Source organism: Zalophus californianus, chromosome 11 (assembly GCF_009762305.2).
Source record: "Zalophus californianus isolate mZalCal1 chromosome 11, mZalCal1.pri.v2, whole genome shotgun sequence".
NCBI lineage: Eukaryota > Metazoa > Chordata > Mammalia > Carnivora > Otariidae > Zalophus > Zalophus californianus.
In genome coordinates, this window is record NC_045605.1 from 85,890,057 (window position 1) to 85,903,264 (window position 13,208).

Sequence of the window (13,208 nt, forward strand, 5' to 3'; positions counted from 1 at the left end):
GAGCCACATGCTCTACCAGCTGAGCCAGCCAGGAGCCTACCTTTGTTTTTAATACAATTTAATTGTAACTTTATTTATTTTTTAAAGTTTATATATTTAAGTAATCTCTACACCCAACATGGGGCTTGAACTCGCAACCTGGAGATCAAGGGCCGCACACCCTATGAACTGAGCCAGTCAGGCACCCCTAATTGTAACTTTATGTAATTCAATTTTTAATAATGAGTGTGTTTAAACAACTGGTTCACAAAATTCCTGCAAGTTTAACAACAGACTCTAATAAGCTGGTACAGCCAGATCCAGCACATCCATACAGCATTTAGTACTTTCACTTCCCTCATTTATGTGAACAGCAGAGGGCCGTGACTCGCTCAGTTCACAAGAAGAATGGCATAGCTAGAGCCATCATTCCAAGGCTGATATTCTTTCAACTTTTCTGATAACTTTCATTCAAATCATCTCGAGGGTTACCATAAGCCCACAACCTCATTCTATATCTTCTTAATATCCAGGAAGAGGATGTATTCGAACATTTAATAATTTCAAAAGAATGCAATATGTATTTTAGCTCCTTTAATTCCTTCCTAGCCTTATTTCTTTCATTAATAGCTGCGATAATCTATTGGTCAACTTTTGCTGCGTTATACTGCAGTCACAAATGACCCCCAAACCTCAGTAGCTGAGAACAACGCAGCCTTATCTCTTGCTCTTGTGATATACTGGTCCCAGGTTGGTGGCAGCCCTGCTCCTCAGTGTAGGCCATGTATAGTCCATGGGCTTCCTTCATTTTTGTATCTGGACTGAAGGAGTAATAACTATTGGACGTGCTGTCCTAATGGAGGAGGGAAAAGACACAGAGTTAGACCCTGCCATGGTTCTTGCCTATGAATGGAACTGGCCCACTGTCTCTACTGTCACATTCTTTAGCCCAGAGGTCACATGGCCATGCCAAATATCAATGGGGAGGGGAAAAAGAACCAGCACGGAAAGATACTGCAAGTCACATAGCAATGGGTGGGGAAGTATAATCTGACAGGGGAGTAAAGAATGGAAAGAAAGCTGGTTTTTGTTTTTCCTTGTGAGGAGACAGAGCTAGCTTCTCAAAAACTATCGGGGACTTGATTTTTTAAAAAATTCCGTTATTGAGATAAGAAAAAAGCCCTATAGTCGACGGCCTAATGTCTTGTTACTCCAAGTGTGGCCTATCAATCAGGATCAGCATCACTTAGGGATTTTTTTAGAAAAGCAGACTCAGGGAGCACCTGGGTGGCCCAGTGGGTTGAGCACCCAATTCTTGATTTCGGCTCAGGTCATGATCTCAGGGTGGTGGGATCAAGCCCCACATCAGGCTCCCCACTCCGTGGGGGGTCTGCTTTTCTCCTTCTCCCCCACTCCCCTCCCCCCCCTCCTCTCCTCGCTCTACCCCCGCCACACACATGCTCTTTCTTTCTCTAAAATAAATCTGAAAAAGAAAAGCAGACTCAGATGATCACAAACTTAACCAGAATCTTCATTTTAGCGAGGACCACAAATTCACGTACACATTAAAATTGGTGAAGCTCGGGCCTAATAGGCATCTCCACCCAGATGCCCTTTCTAGCTTGTGTTTTCCTTATCCCCCAAACTCCCTTTTCTTTATTCCCAGATCTTGGGAAACGGCATCCTCATTCACCCCAACCCCCAAAACTGAATGTCGTCCTCAATTCCTCCCGTCCTATCGCGTCCGCCCTGTCAGACCCACGTCAACACCATTCCTGTGTCCCCCTCACCACCGCCACTGTGCTGTCTTGGCTCAGCTTAGGAACTCGCCTCAACTAACGCTCTGGTCTGACTGCCTTGCCTCCTGTCCACCCCTACTCCCAGCTCCAACCTTCTTCCTACTCGCCCTACAGTCTTACCAGAATTCAATTCCAATTAAGATAGTCGCGGTGGAGGTGACAAGGAGACGCTTGGGGCAGGGGAGGGAGTGCAAGTAACCCACAGTCCTGGTGAAAGCAGAGCTCTGTCTAACCAATTCAGTTTCAAGGCAAGTCTTGGATCAGTTTCCCCAAAGCTCCTCATGTGGAAATCCTGGAGTTTCCAGGAGCCAATGGATGCTTGCTTGCTTTAAAATCTTGACTATCACTTTCAGGAAAATGTCCAAATCTCCTGGGAGGATGTTAAACTCTCTATGACACGTCCATTGTCTGACTCAGCAACAGAATCCCTCATTGCTTTTCTCCTCATACTAAGCAGCCATATCAGCTACTTGGTCTTTGCTGAAGGCACCTGTTGACTTGTAACTCCCATTTTTGCGTGGCTCAAATACCCTCTCTCTTGCCTCCATCTTATCTGTCTGTTCTGTCCCAGCTCAAGTGTCAGGGACCTCCTCTGTCAGCTTCCCCTGACTCAGGAAGAGATTTAATCTCTCCTTCCTTATGTCATTTTCACCTCTGCCAGAAGTAATTATTTTTTAATTTTATTTCTCCATTGCTATATCCTGAGACCCTTGAGGACATGGATTTTGTCTTACTCATCTTCATAGCCCCAGTGAGCACAGGGTTAGGCATATAGTAGGTGCTCAACAAAGGTTTATCGATGAATGAAATAGGAAAGATTAAAATGGCTTAAATCTGACACTGTGAAGAAATGATAGATAGGATTGGATTCACATACAAAAAAAAGTCTACTGTCAGGCACCTAACAGGTACTTGAGAATGGAAGATGTTGTGTGCCTGGGTGGCTCAGTTGGTTGGGCAACTGCCTTCGGCTCAGGTTGTGATCCCGGAGTCCTGGGATCGAGTCCCGCATCGGGCTCCTGGCTCGGCGGGGAGCCTGCTTCTCCCTCTGACCCTCTCCCCTCTCATGCTGTTTCTCTCTCTCTCTCCCTCTCTCAAATAAATAAATAAATAAAATCTTAAAAAAAAAAAGAATGGAAGATGCTTTTATTATTGTGCATGTTGCCTCTAAAGGAGTGACAGTTTGATCTGGTCTGAAGATGCATTTGATTGGACTTCCTAATAGAATAAAGCTGTTTTTGTCAAACAAAAAAGGGGCATTGATTGGTTGGGAGGGTTGGTGTTTCTTGCTGGTGGGCTAAATCCTTGATAGGATGTTGTTTATATTACAGGTCTTACAGACTTTCAAAAATGATAGACCTTTATTTATTTTATTATTTTTTTTGAGGAGAGCTTTTCTACTTCACTACAAAAAGAAGCTTTTATGTGTCAGAAAATACAGGATTGATCTTTTTTTCTCTTCCTGTGAAATGCTTCTGTTCCAACAGCCAGAGGGTATTGTCTCAGTTCACTTCTTTCAGTCCCATCACATTCACTTGCATATGGATGTCCTTGGCTCCTGAAAATCTGGTCCTTGAGTGCACAGGGTGATAAAACCCCATGACCAGCAGTTCCAAAATGTCCCATTTTCATATATTGCACCCATGCACACCTCCTAAAGATGAGGTACAGCAGGACATTTTCCAAAATAGATGTCATATATATAATATATACACATTCATACATACATACCTTTATTCCCGTAATGTCCAAAAATTTTTTAAAAATACACATTTATTACAGAATCGTAACAAAGATTGGACAGTGTTTTGCCAATTCTGGAAAGATGAAGCTCAGTAAAAACATAACCCTGGAAACGGTCCAGAGATTGTGGCAATATCTCTTTTCTAAACAGTCAGATATTCTTGCATTAAACTTGGGAAAACTGCCTTTCAAAAGCAGAAGGGGGGCGCCTGGGTGGCTCAGTTGGTTAAGTGACTGCCTTCGGCTCAGGTCATGATCCTGGAGTCCCGGGATCGAGTCCCGCATTGGGCTTCCTGCTCAGCGAGGAACCTGCTTCTCCCTCTGGCCCTCCCCCCTCTCATGTGCTCTCTCTCTCTCTCTCATTCTCACTCTCTCAAAATAGATAAATAAATCTTTAAAAAAAAAAAAGCAGAAGGGGAAGTAAAATGAAGGAAGCAGACCTTGCTCCTCTTTCCAAATGAAATAGAAGAAGGATTTTCAAATAAAAACGAACAAACATTTGTTTTATTACCAATAGTGCTACAATGAACAACACTTTTTTTTAGTGTTCAATGATTTATTAGTTGTGTATAACAGCAATGGTCATCACATCACGTGCCCACCTTACTGCCCATCACCCAGTTACCCCATCCCCCCACCCACCTCCCTTTCCAATGCAAATTCTGTTGACTCTTTAGTGGGTTTTCTTTTTTACAAAAAGTGATAGACCTTTAAAATGAAATTTTAAATACAAATGTAGTCATCCGAAGGGGCATATGCATCCCAATGTTTATAGCAGCAATGTCCACAATAGCCAAACTATGGAAAGAGCCAAGATGTCCATCAACAGATGAATGGACAAAGAAGATGTGGTGTGTACACACACACACACAAGCACACACACACACAATGGAATATTATGCAGCCATCAAAAAATGAAATCGTGGCATTTGCAACGACATGAATGGAACTAGAAGGTATTATGCTAAGCTAAATAAGTCAGTCAGAGAAAGAAAAGTATCATATGATCTCACTGATATGAGGAATTTCAGAAACAAGACAGAGGATCATAGGGGAAGGGAGGGAAAAATGAAACAAGACAAAACCAGAGAGGGAGACAAACCATAAAATATTGTTAATATCAGGAAACAAACTGAGGGCTGCTGGAGTGGAGGGGGGTGGGAGGGATGGGGTGGCTGGGTGATGGACATTGGGAAGGGTATGTGCTATGGTGAGTGCTGTGAATTGTGTAAATGGGATCGATTCCTTAATTTCTCTTTCTCTGTCTCATTGTTAGCATATAGAAATGCAACTGATTTCTGTGCATTGATTTTTTTTTTAAAGATTTTATTTATTTATTCATGAGAGACAGAGAGAGAGAGGCAGAGGGAGAAGCAGGCTCCCAAGGAGCAGGGAGCCCGATGAGGGACTTGATCCCAGGACCCTGGGATCATGACCTGAGCCAAAGGCAGACGCTTAACCATCTGAGCCACCCAGGCGCCCCGCTGTGCATTGATTTTATATCCTGCCACTTTACTGAATTCCTGTATGAGTTCTAGCAGTTTTGGGGTGGAGTCTTTTGGGTTTTCCACATAAAGTATCATATATCTGCAAAGAGTGAGAGTTTCACTTCTTTGCCGACTCAGATGCTTTTTCTTTCTTTTTGTTGTCTGATTGCTGTGGCTAGGACTTCTAATACTACGTTGAAAAGCAGTGGTGATAGTGGACATCCCTGCCGTGTTCCTGACCTTAGGGGGAAAGTTCTCAGTTTTTCCCCATTGAGAATGATATTCGCTGTGGGTTTTTCATAGATGGCTTTTATGATATCGAGGTATATATCCTCTATCCCTACACTGTGAAGAGTTTTAATCAAGAAAGGATGCTGTATTTTGTCAAATGCATTTATTGAGAGGATCATATGGTTCTAGTTCTTTCTTTAATTAATGTATTGCATCACACTGATTGATTAGCGGATGTTGAACCAAACTTGCAGCCCAGGAATAAATCCCACTTGGTCATGGTGAATAATCCTTCTAATGTACTGTTGGATCCTATTGGCTAGTATTTTGGTGAGAATGTTTGCATCCATGTTCATCAAGGATATTGGTCTGTAGTTCTCCTTTTTGATCGGGTCTTTGTCTGGTTTGGGGATCAATGTAATGCTGGCCTCAAAAAATGAGTTTGGAAGTTTTCCTTCCATTTCTATTTTTTGGAACAGTTTCAGTATAATAGGTATTAATTCTTCTTTAAAAGTTTGATAGATTTCCTGTGGGAAGGCATCTGGACCTGGGCTCTTGTTTGTTGGGAGATTTTTGATTACTGCTTCAATTTCCTTACTGGTTATGGGTCTGTTCAGGTTTTCTATTTCTTCCTGGTTCGGTTTTGGTAGCTTATACATCTCTAGGAATGCATCCATTTCTTCCAGATAGTCTAACTTGGGGGCATGTAGTTGCTCATAAAATGTTCTTATAATTGTTTGTATTTCTTTGGTTTTGGTTGTGATCTCTCCTCTTTCAATCATGATGTTATTTATTTGGGTCCTTTCTCTTTTCTTTTTGATAAGTCTGGCCAAGGGTTTATCAATCTTATTCTTTCAAAAAATGAGCTCCTAGTTTTGTTGATCTGTTCTACTATTCCTTTGGTTCTTATTTCATTGATTTCTGCTCTGATCTTTATCATTTCTCTTCTGCTGGGTTTGGGCTTTATTTACTGTTCTTTCTCCAGCTCCTTTAGGTGTAGGGTTAGGTTGTGTATTTGAAACCTTTCTTGTTTCTTGAGAAAGGTTTGTAACACCATATACTCTCCTCTTAGGTCTGCCTTTGCTGCATCCCAAGATTTTGAACAATTGTGTTTTCATTTTCATTGTTTCCATGAATTTTTAAATTCTTCTTTAATTTCCTGGCTGACCCATTCATTCTTTAGTAGGATGCTCTTTAGCCTCCATGTATTTGAGTTCTTTCCAACTTTCCTCTTGTGACTGAGTTCTAGTTTCAAAGCGCTGTGGTGTGAAAATATGCAGGGAATGATCCCAATCTTTTGGTACTGGTTGAGACATGATTTGTGACCCAGGGTGTGATCTATTCTGGAGAATGTTCCATGTGCACTAGAGAAGAATGTGTATTCTGTTGCTTTGGGATAGAATGTTCTGAATATATCTGTGAAGTCCATCTGGTCCATTGTGTCATTTAAAGCCTTTATTTCCTTGTTGATCTTTTGCTTAGATGATCTGTCCATTTCAGTGAGGGGGGTGTTAAAGTCCCCTACTATTACTATATTTTTGTCGATGTGTTTCTTTGATTTTGTTATTAATTGGCTTACATAATTGGCTGCTCCCATGTTAGGGGCAGAGATATTTAAAAACTGTTAGATTTGAGCCTGGGTGGCTCAGTTGGTTAAGCGACTGCTTTCGGCCCAGGTCATGATCCTGTAGTCCCGGGATCGAGTCCCACATCAGGCTCCCTGCTCGGCGGGGAGTCTGCTTCTCCCTCTGACCCTCTTCCCTCTCGTGCTCTCTATCTCTCATTCTCTCTCTCGCAAATAAATAAATAAAATCTTTAAAAAAAATAAAATAAAAACTGTTAGATCTTCTTGTTGGATAGACTGTTTAAGTATGATGTAGTGCCCTTCCTCATCTTTTATTATAGTCCTTGGTTTAAAATCTAATTTGTCTGATATAAGGATTGCCACCCCAGCTTTCCTTTGATGTCCATTAACGTGATAAATGGTTTTCCACACCCTCACTTTAAATCTGGGGGTGTCTTTGGGTCTAAAATGAGTCTCTTGCAGACAGCATATTGATGGGTCTTGCTTTTTTATCCAATCTGAGACCCTGTGTCTTTTGATTGGGGCATTTCGCCCATTTACATTCAGGGTAACTATTGAAAGATATGAATTTAGTGCCATTGTATTGTCTGTAAGGTGACTGTTACTGTATATTGTCTCTGTTCCTTTCTGGTCTATGTTACTTTTAGGCTCTTTCTTTGCTTAGAGGACCCCTGTCAATGTTTCTTGTAGGGCTAGTTTGGTGTTGGCAAATTCTTTTAGCTTTTGTTTGTCCTGGAAGCTTTTTATCTCTCCTTCTGTTTTCAATGACAGTCTAGCTGGATAAGCTGGACAGTATTCTTGGCTGCATACTTTTCTCGTTTAGTGCTCTGAATATATCATGCCAGTCCTTTCTGGCCTGCCAGGTCTCTGTGGATAGGTCTGCTGCCAATCTAATGTTTCTACCACTGTAGGTTACGGACCACTCGTCCCAACCTGCTTTCAGGATTTTCTCTTTGTCTCTGAGACTTGTGAGTTTTCCTATTAGATGTCAGGGTGTTGACCTATTTTTATTGATTTTGAGAGGGGTTCTCTGTGCCTCCTGGATTTTGATGCCTGTTTCCTTCCCCAAATCAGGGATGTTCTCTGCTATAATTTGCTCCAATACACTCCAGAAAAATAAACATTAACAAATCAGAAGAGACCCAAAACTGGGGGGAAAAGAAAGGGGAAAAAAAAAAGAATATGATCAGGCTGGTGAATAGAACAGAGCCACACACTAGATTTTGGGTGTATTTTGGTGTGTTAGAAAAAACTGCCTCCCAAAATTTTAAAGAAAGGAAAACATATATATATAGATATAGATATAGATATATCTATATATATATACACATACACACACACACATATATGGGTAAATACAAAGAACGGATGGAATATGACTGTAAAGATGAAAATTAAAAAAGATTTTAAAAAAGGAATTGGTAAGAAGTTGGTTGAAAAAAGAACAAAAAGAAATTAACAAAAAAAAGAGAATGTGATCAGGCAGGAGACTAGGACAAAGTCCTAGATTTAGGATATATTTTGGTCTGTTAGAAGAAACTATATCCTAAATTTTTTTTTTAAGATTTTATTTATTTATTTGACAGAGAGAGACACAGCCAGAAGAGGGAACACAAGCAGGGGGAGTGGGAGAGGGAGAAGCAGGCTTCCCGCTGAGCAGGGAGCCCGATGCGGGGCTTGATCCCAGGACCCTGGGATCATGACCAGAGCCGAAGGCATCTGCTTAACAACTGAGCCACCCAGGCGGCCCTGTATCCTAAAATTTTATTTTATTATTTTATTTTTTTAAAAGATTTTATTTATTTGACAGAGAAACAGCAAGAGGAGGAACACAAGCAGGGGGAGCGGGAGAGGGAGAAGCAGGCTTCCCGCTGAGCAGGGAGCCCAATGCGGGGCTCGATCCCAGGACCCTGGGACCATGACCTCAGCTGAAGGCAGACACTTAACGACTGAGCCACCCTGGCGCCCCTGTATCCTAAAATTTTAAAGAAAGAAAAACATATATATATATACACAAAAAATGAGGTTAAATATGATGAAGGGATAGAACATGACTATTAAAGTTAAAAAAGATTTTAAAAAGGGAATTGATAAGATGTTCATTGAAAAAGGAAAGAAGAAAAATTCAACTAAAAAATAGAAAAAGAAAATTTAAAAAATTAACTTTGAAAGACTAAAGCATCATGGGAAAAAAGCCATGGATTCTATGTGCAGTATTCCCCTAGCGCTGGAGTTCTCCCATTCTCCTTGATCGGTAAACTTGGTCTTGGCTTGCTGGCTGTTCGTGCTGACCTTCTGGGGGAGGGGCCTGTTGCCGTGGTTTCCAAATGTCTTTGCGGAAGGCGGAATTGCCCCGCCCTTGCCGGTCCTGGCTAAGCAAGCTGCTCGGGTTTGCTCTCGGGAGCTTTTGTTCCCTGCAAGCTTTCCGTACAGCTTTGGTGGACGACAGTGAAAATGGCGCCCTCCCAATCTCTGCCCAGAGGAGCTGAGAACTCGGGGCCCCACCCCCAGACAAAAGCAGTCAGTCACTCCCGTCACCCAGTTCTCCGGCTGCACTCCATGCTCACCCAGCCTGTGACGGAGCGTTTCTCTCTCTGGCACCCAACCCTGTGTGGAGTCTCCAAACCCAGCAGATCCCTCTGGTGCGCTCCCGCGCCGCTCCCCCCGGGGGAGGAAGGGGAGTCTCCCCGGATCTGCCGCTTGTTGGGTCCCTGCTGGAGGAGCAGTGGCCCGACTGGGCTGCGGATCACAGTTTATGGCAACCCCGAGCTGAGAGCCCACGCCTCGGCTCCGTCTCTGCAGCCGGCTTCCCTGCTCCGATACCTGGGAGCTCTGCCGCACTCAGGCACCCCCGGTCTTTCTGTGACCCCGAGGGTCCTGAGACCACACTGTCCCAGGAGGATTCCACCACCCCCCCATCCCCCCGCCCCCCCCCCCCCCCGCTTAGCCACTGGAGCGACGTCCCTCAGCGGAGCCGACTTCTAGAAGTTCCGATTTCGTGATCCGCGGCTCTATCACTTGCCAGAAGCGGCCCACGGAGGCCCCCTCCCCCGCCGTCTATCCTCCCGAATATCGCCTCGGATTCACTTCTCCACACGTCCTACCTTCCAGAAAGTAGTCACTTTTCCATTCAGAGAGTTGTTGGTATTCTTTTCTTCGATCTCCTGTTGAGTTCGCAGGTGTTCAGAATGGTTTGATCCCTCTCCAGCTGAATTCCTGGGACCAGATGAAATTTAGGTCTCCTAGTCCTCCGCCATCTTGCTCCTCCAAAACGCACTAGTTTTAAATGAAGCTTAGTATATGGGGCGCCTGGGTGGCTCAGTCGGTTAAACGTCTGACTCTTGGTTTCCACTCAGGGCATGGATCTCTGAGTCGAGAGATGGAACCCCGTGTTGGGCTGTGTGCTTAATGGGGAATCTACTTGAGATTCTCTCTCCCTCTCTGTCTGCCCTCCCACTTGTGCTCTCTCTCTAAAATAAATAAATCTTAAGAAAAAAAATGACATTTTAGGGGCACTTGGTTGGTTCAGTCATTAAGCGGCTGCCTTCAGCTCAGGTCATGATCCCAGGGTCCTGGGATGGAGCCCCACATCAGGCTCCCTGCTCGGCGGGGAGCCTGCTTCTCCTGCTCCCACTCCCCCTGCTTGTGTTCCCTCTCTCGCTGTGTCTCTGTGAAATAAATAAATAAAATCTTTAAAAAAAATTGACTTAGTTTATTTACAGAGATATATCTGTAACCATGATGTAATTTAGAACATTTTTATCACCATAAAAAGAAATCTTGTGCCCATTTACGGTCGGCCAGTCCCCATTTTTATTCCCTAGCCTTGGGCAACCACTATTCTACTTTCTGTCTCTTTGAGTTTGCCTTTTCTGGACATTTCATATAAATGGAATCATATGATATTTGGCCTTTTGTGGCTGGCTGCTTTCACTCAGCATAATATTCTCAAGGCTTATCTGTATTGTAGCCTGTTTCAAAGCTCTGTTCCTTTTTATTGATGAATAATATGCTGTTGTAGCACATTTTATTTACCCACCAGTTGGTGGAAATTTGGATTTTATAATTTTTGGCTATTGTGAATAATGCTGCTTCAAATATTTATATTCAAGTATTTGTGTGGACATAGGTTTTTATTTATCTTGGGTAGATAACCTTGGCATTTTGGGTAGACATCTCCGGTTTTCTGAAAGTGGGATACTGAGTTTTAGTTTTTTCCTGAGGTCACCAGTTATGAGGTGATAGATTAGGACTGGAACCCAGGTTGTAAATCACTGAGATTTTCAATGATTTCAATCCTACTTCCCACCTTACAGAGGGCCTGAGAAAAAGGGCTTAAGACAGCTAAATGGAACTAGAAGGCAAAGAGATGCAGTAAAAATGAACTAGTCTGTGTGCCAAAGCCTGGACCATATCCCCCGCTCTGCAATTAGATGAGCCCCGGAGCCCCAGAAATATTAACAAGATAAATTAGCCCTTCATGGTTAAAAAACTGCATTCTCCCACTGGAGGGTTGGAGAATAATTAGCCAGAACCTGGGAAGTTGAAATGTTGTCAACAGGAGACCAGTGCAAATCAACAAGCCCTGAACTGTGAGGCTGCTGTAGGGCCGAGGTGAGGTCTGAGATCAGCCTCACACAGCTGGGCACTCGGAGCTGGCCTTAGTGGACTCTGGCACCATGCTGCTGGGCCTGTTGTGCTGGGTCCTGGAGTAGGATCTGGAAGCTTCTCTCAGAAAAGTAGGTTGAGAGATGAGGGAAAGGGAAACAAGATGACCTACAATTCTGCAACAGCTTTTTAGTTAGGCTCCTCACCCCCCTCTCATCCCTGTTCTAGTCCATTCTGTAAGGTAGAGAGTGATGTTCCTGAAACACACAGTTGATCGCTCAATCGGCTTTAAAGCTCCCCCATAGGGGGCGCCCGGGTGGCTCAGTCAGTTGAGCGTCTCCCCTTGGCTTAAGTCATGGTCCCAGGGTCCGGGGGCTCGAGCCCTGTGTGGGGCTCTCTGCTCAGCAGGGAGCCTGCTTCTCCCTCTACCTGCCGCTCCCCCTGCTTGTGCTCTCTCTCTCTGTCAAATAAATAAATAAAATCTTAAAAAAAAATACTTAAAACTCTCCCATAGCTCCCGACGCCCTCGGGCATAGTTAATTCAACCACATCTGCCTGTCCTTCAGGGCAGTTCCTGTCTGCCGGGACCCACATAGTGAGTAAAGCACTTTTCTCAGGGTGGGGACACTGAGATGCAGGAGGGGGCCAGTCAATGTTCCATTTCATATAACCCTGTTATATGGGCGTGGCATAATTGTGTGTCTCCCTCACTTGACTCTAAGCACAGGGACAGTTGAGGCAGGGGCTCTGCACACGATAGGCTCCACGGGACCTAGCACCGTCCAGGGCACACAAAAGAAGGACTTCAAAAAAAAAAAAAGACGAAGAAGAAGGACTTCAGTGTAGACTTGGGCTTTGTACAAGCAAGAAGTGTTCAGTAACAGAGATTAGGGCTAGAGCAGGGAGATCTGCTTAGTGCAAAAAGAATGAAATAGAAGCCCAGGTATCTCCCTTCTAAGGCAATTTTGGAAATTTCAGCTGAGGGCCAGAAGCCACTATCTGGAGACTTTACCCCAGGCCTAACAAAATGCTTTGCATAAAGACACAGACTTCTAAAGCTATGTAGCAATAATCACACATAGGGAAAGTCCCAGAGCCTTAGTTTCAATAGAGTAAAGTTAGCTAAAGGGTCTATGGGTTAGGAGGGATGTAACTGTTATATATTATATAAAATTGAGTGCTTACTGTGTGTCAAGTATATTTCTAAATGCTTGACATGTATCAACTCAATCCTTAAAACAACCCGATGAGGTTGGTAGTCTTATCATTTCCAGTGTTATAGGAGAGTTATATAAAGAATAAGTGATTCACCCAAAGTTATACAGCTAGTAAATGGTAAAGCCTGAATTTAAATATCTAAGTAGTCAAGTTTCAGAGTCTGTGCACTGACTCATCATCAATCAAGGACTGGGATCTCATCAAGCTTCCTGCTCCGGCAGAAGAGTTTCCCACCGTTGTTCCTACTGGATAAGAATAAGGTACAAACTCGGCCTCTCCACATCTGCGCCAATGTGGATCTCCTGCCTGAGAGCGGGGTCTCCCCAAGTGCCCCCTGTGCAGCCCTCACCGGATACTTGGCTCTTCCTCTGAAAACGCTGCAGACTTGTGCCTCTTTCCACCTTGTCATCTGCTGGGCCTGGCAAACTCCGACTTTAAATGGCCTTTTTTCACCTTTCCTCCTCCTCCAGGCATGAATAGCCACCCCTTACCCACAATGCCATGACAATGGGCATGCTCTGCATGCCTCCACCGAATACTCTTCATGTCTCTGGAAAT